Raw genomic sequence first — 6,140 nt, 5'->3', positions numbered from 1 at the left:
ATTGTTAAAAGCGGCCTTAAACCCAACTCACTCACTCAACTCACTCAACTCCTCCGCAATATGTCCCTTGTGATTGATTATAGAATAACCTTTGATGTTGGATTCGTGATGTAGATAAACTGTGCTAAGCCAAGTGTCAAATACTCACATCACACAAACATAATTCCTTTACTTTCGCCTTATATACAGAATCTGAAGAAGACAGATCTTTCGACAGACTTCACTTGACGTTAATGTGCATTCCCGCAAATTTAGCAAAACTGCAAAGGTACTTCAGGTGTTGTCTTGCCGTATAATCCTCTTATATACATGTACAATTCAAACAAAATCCAATTCTTTCCTTTTACAGTAAACTAATGAGAAAAAGAAACTGTACCGCAAAGTTAATCTTAATATACTAGCCATATAAAGAAACTGTGCACGGAGAAAATATAGATATAAGGGCACACCGTCCATATATGAAATATAGGTTTGAACACAGCAATTATGGGAGACATTCAAACGCTCATGCACGTGTCATGCGATATGACGTCATTTATGGGGGCCTATGGACGTGCAATGTGTTACTGCACGTGCATCCTGTGCAGCTGTACACAGCATGTGCAACTCAAGCTTCCTGTCACTTTGGAAAGCATGATCTGTGGTCATTCAAAAATTCAAAACTTCTCAGGCGCAGACACAAGCATATCACAAGCAAATCATGCCAAGATTGACAGCTGCACAGCGTCATGAAGCCATTGGAATGATCCGAGCGGGAATGAGGCAACAACAGGTAGCAACACATTTCCAATGCCATCGTAACACGATATGGGCATTGGCGAGGCGTTATCAGAACACAAATGACGTTGCCGACCACCCACGTTCAGGACGTCCCCGAGTAACGACGCCAAGACAGGACAGATGGATTCGAGTGACACATCTGCGACACAGGTTCCAAACGGCAGTAACGACGTCACAGACAATTCCTGGACTGCGCCGTATCCATCCCAACACTGTCAGGAATCGTTTACATCAGTACGGGATTCGACCACGACGCTCTGCCATACGTCCCATCCTGACACACCGTCATCGAGTCAACCGTCTAAGATGGTGTCGAAATCATGTTCGCCAACCTCGAATATGGTGGAGAAATGTTGTCTTTACAGATGAATCGAGGTTCAACATTTCCCACATTGACGGGCGCCAACGTTTGGGAGAACGTTATGCACGCAACTGTATTGTGGAGAGGAATCGTTTTGGAGGTGGCTCTGTGATGATTTCGGGTGGGATAAGAGCACGGCACCGAATCCCTTTGGTGGTTATTCAGGGCAATCTCACCGGTGTTGGCTACAGAGATCAGATTCTGAGGCCTGTGGTCATTCCTTTCATGCAACGTCATGGCCCGGGATTGACATTTCAAAAGGACAACGCTCGTCCTCACACGGCTAGGGTCGCAATGGATTTCCTTCACCATAACAATGTCATGTTACTGCCATGGCCTGCAATTTCTCCAGATCTCTCCCCAATAGAGCGTGTGTGTGATGAAATGGAGCGCCGTCTGCGTCGTCTTCAACATCCTCCAGATAACGTCCGTGACTTGGCACAGGATTTGAGGAGGATATGGAAGGCTATTCCCCAGGCCTTCCATGCCCATTTGGTGGACTCCAATGCGTCGCCGATGCACTGCTGTGATTCACGCACAGGGTGGTCATATCCGTTATTGACTTTGTGACTTTGTCGTTTGACCCCCTACTCCATTTTGATCTTCTGACGTCATCGTAACAGATGTTGTTCAGGTCCCGTTGACATTTTCTTATGGTCCGATCATTCAGCTGCTACAGCGTCTGCATCATTTTGTTCTTGCTGTGTTGTATTTCAATCCAGAATATATTTTCTCCGTGCACAGTTTCTTTCTGTGGCTAGTATATATAAGTTTGATTTTCAATAAAAAATATCGAAAGTTTGTTATATTATATTAAAAAAATGAATCTGTACTGGCGCTTTGATAGCTTTATTTGTTTGTTGTTTAACGCCGCACTCAGCAATATTCCAGCTATATGACGGCGGTCTGTAAAATAATCGAGTCTGGACCAGACAATCCAGTGATTGACATCATGAGCATCGATCCACGCAATTGAGATCGATGACATGCATCAAACAAGTCAACAACTCTGACCACCCGATCCCGTTAGTCGCCATTTACGACAAGCATAGTCGCATTTAACGGCAAGTATGGGAATCTTCACGGGTCAGCACTCAAATAATACCTCTACATCGTTTTTGTCTTTTTTCAAATTATTGGATTAAAACTACTTTAACGTTAAATCATTTTGTTAGCACTACTGATACGTATCGCAGACATCATATCTTTGACAACCATCAAGTTTGCTTATACTGCCCAAATTGACATTTTAAAGATGGTAGAGGTCATGTGGTTGCAAATTGATTTCTTACCCCAGTCTTCACTGAACCAATATATCTTTACACCCAGTTACCCATCAACAGATTACATTTTACAAACTGTTGTAGAAATGAGTGATGGTTAAATAAACAATTAATAATTTATAATTAAAATTTAACACAAGTTATTTTAAGTTTCAATTTAATAAAAAAACAATCTCGGTAATACTAGTATACTTTCTCATTCTCTTCGGTTTACAGTTTCGCTTATAAGTCATGGCATGATATATTAACTATAGTATTGCGAAAGACTGGTGTTCATTACACTTCTTTTCAGTGGTATATATTTGTGTGAGCAATAGTATATTGAGAGCTATCACATTTCCTATGGTATGAGTGAGTGAGTGAGTTGGGTTTAACGCCGCTTTTAACAGTATTCCAGTTATATCATGGCGTCTCAGCTTAATGTGGGAGGAAAGCCCGAAGTGATGCAGGTCTCAGACGTTTACCACTTCGGTGAAACCCACGAACACGGGTATGGTGCTGACAAACCTAGACACATAATCGGGGCGAACCGGGATTCGACATTGCTACATGTCATCGTATCCCAATTGCAAGACGTGGTCAGGCTCGCTTACTTGGTCGAGTCATCTCATCGATCCCAATTGCGAGGATCGATGCTCATGATATCAATCGCTGGATTCGCTGGTCCAGATTCGATTATTTACAGACCACCGTCATATAGCAGGAATATTGCTGTGTGCGGAGTTAAACAACAAACCAACCAATCAACCCCTGTGACCTGAGTGATACTCCCAGGCTTATCGCGGCAATGATAAACAAGGACTCGTTATAGCAGTTATAACACACATTGAGATGCTTGTACAGCCTCTTTCTGTGAAGACCTCGCAACTCATTAGGAGATCAAGTGAGGTGAATTTTATTATTTCATCAACTGATCAGTGTAAAGACGTTGACATTTTCGCTGCGAGTGAGCAAAGTATCCAAGCAGCTTATCTGTTTTTTGTTTCTTGTAAAATGTTCCGGTTTGAGATAAAATGGCCGCGCTATGTTGTGGATATTTTTTACCTTGACATTTCGGTGCGGCATGGCATACCTGGAGAACGTGTATTTTATACTCGATTTTGATTGGTCAATCAGAGGTATCAAATCACAATAAACCCCCTGTGATCGAAACTAATATTATTATTAGAATTATACTATTTCTTTTACAATCATTGTTGTTAGGCATATTTAGATAACTAAATGTACAATAATAGGCTACAGAATGCAATAATCTTGAAATATCAAGATCCTACGGAAGCCTTTCAGGGCCATTTGTTTTTGTTTTAAAAATCTTTCGATACTATCTTGAATTTTCAAAAGACCAAATAGAAATTTCAACTTAGTATCTTGAAATTTCAACTTCTTCATCTTGAAATTTCAACTGAGTATCTTGAAATTTCAAGAAAGTATCGACAAAACTTTAAAAAACAAATGTCCCTAAAAGGCTTCCGTACCTCATATCTTGTTAGCTTACACAATTGCCGTGTTACATGCTTTCAGTACCAGACATAAGTTCGAGAGAAGTATTATGGTGTAAACAAACTGATTGAACATATGACCCCCTGTGATCGAAACTAATATGGTTAGAATTATACTATTTCCTTTACAATCATTGTTGGTAGGCATATTTAAATAACTAAACGTAAAATATTAGGCTACAGTATGCAATAATCTTGAAATATCAAGATCCTACGGAAGCCTTTTAGGGCCATTTGTTTTGTTTTTTAAAATCTTTCGAAACTATCTTGAAATTTCAACTTAGTATCTTGAAATTTCAACTTCTTTATCTTGAAATGTCAACTAAGTATCTTGAAATTTCAAGAAAGTATCGACAAAACTTTTAAAAACAAATGTCCCTAAAAGGCTTCCGTACCTCATATCTTGTTAGCTTACACAATTGCCGTGTTACATGCTTTCAGTACCAGACATAAGTTCGAGAGAAGTATTATGGTGTAAACAAACTGATTGAACATATGACCCCCTGTGATCGAAACTAATATGGTTAGAATTATACTATTTCCTTTACAATCATTGTTGGTAGGCATATTTAAATAACTAAATGTAAAATATTAGGCTACAGAATGCAATAATCTTGAAATATCAAGATCCTACGGAAGCCTTTTAGGGCCATTTGTTTAGTTTTTTAAAATCTTTCGATACTATCTTGAAATTTCAAGATACCAAATTGAAATTTAAAGATAGTATCTTCAAATTTCAACTTAGTATCTTGAAATTTCAACTTCTTTATCTTGAAATGTCAACTAAGTATCTTGAAATTTCAAGAAAGTATCGACAAAACTTTAAAAAACAAATGTCCCTAAAAGGCTTCCGTACCTCATATCTTGTTAGCTTACACAATTGCCGTGTTACATGCTTTCAGTACCAGACATAAGTTCGAGAGAAGTATTATGGTGTAAACAAACTGATTGAACATATGACATGGGTTTAGACATGCTGCATGCACGACCATTGCACTTATACCGAGACATGCATGCGTGTGTGTGTAACTTCTTGTATTAGTCCGAACTAATAGAATTTATAGTTCTTTATTTATAGAGCTGAATTGTCATGCCGCAGTTTAGCATGGGATAGTCCCGCTCGTACACTTGTTTTATTTCCTCAATCCTCAGCAAGGTAACAAGTTCTACCTTTTAAAATTTTGTGGAATGACACGGCCAGGAGGTTCATCCACCGACATCCCCCCCTCAGGACAGGCTCACTATCCTACTGGAGCACGGAAACGTTCCCCGAAATGAGTGAGTATGAATTTACGCCGCTTTTATCAATAATCCAGCGATATCACGGCGGGGGACACCGGAAAACGGGCTTCACACAATGTACCCATGTGGGGAAATTAACCCAGGTCTTCGGCGTTTCGAACCAACTTTTTAACCATTAGGCTACCAACGTACCCACAAAATTGGAATGCAAAAAAGCTAATCATTTAAGAAAGCTCACATGCCTTCCAAGATTCATTAATTTTGATCGAGGATTCAATTAAAAGCGACAACATGGGTGATTATGTAGATAAACATGTTAATGCAACAGTTTAGTTATCGTTTGTTTGTTTGTTGTTTAACGCCACACTCAGCAATATTCCAGCTGTATGACGGCGGTCTGTAAAATAATCGAGTCAATCCAGTGATTATCATGAGCATCGATACACGCAATTGGGATCGATGACATGCATCAACCAAGTCAGCGAGCCTGACCAGCCAATCCCGTTAGTCGCCTTTTACGACATGCATAGTCGCCTTTTACGACATGCATGGGTTGCTGAAGACCTATTTTCGGATACTGCCAAATGTTTTTGCAGGCAAGTTTATAAATCAGCAATTTCTTAAGCTAATTCATTGAGCGACATTTGTCCCAAACATGGGTTATTTTTTAAAATGACATCTGCCAACGAGAGTATTAATCTCGTGTGCGATTGTATCGTAAATATCCACCATTAGGAATAAAAACCATACATTTTGCTCGCCAAAGAGTATTGTAACATAAATGTAGGTATGTTCCCTGATCTGATTGGTTAAAAAGTGTTGTCGAATGAGCATAACATCGCTGAATTTTTGGGGTCTCATCACCGTGTATGTATACATTAATTAATGGAACTATTTTTGAAATCATCAACATGGAGGAACAGATGGAAATTTACCCTGACTTCCACATCGGAGATTTCGATAAAATATTGAGTG

The sequence above is a fragment of the Haliotis cracherodii genome, unplaced genomic scaffold (assembly GCF_022045235.1).
Source record: "Haliotis cracherodii isolate W230 unplaced genomic scaffold, xgHalCrac1.p SCAF_14, whole genome shotgun sequence".
In the NCBI taxonomy this organism is placed as follows: Eukaryota; Metazoa; Mollusca; class Gastropoda; order Lepetellida; family Haliotidae; genus Haliotis; species Haliotis cracherodii.
The sequence above is the reverse complement of the archived record's forward strand: the minus strand, read 5'-3'. Positions refer to the sequence as shown.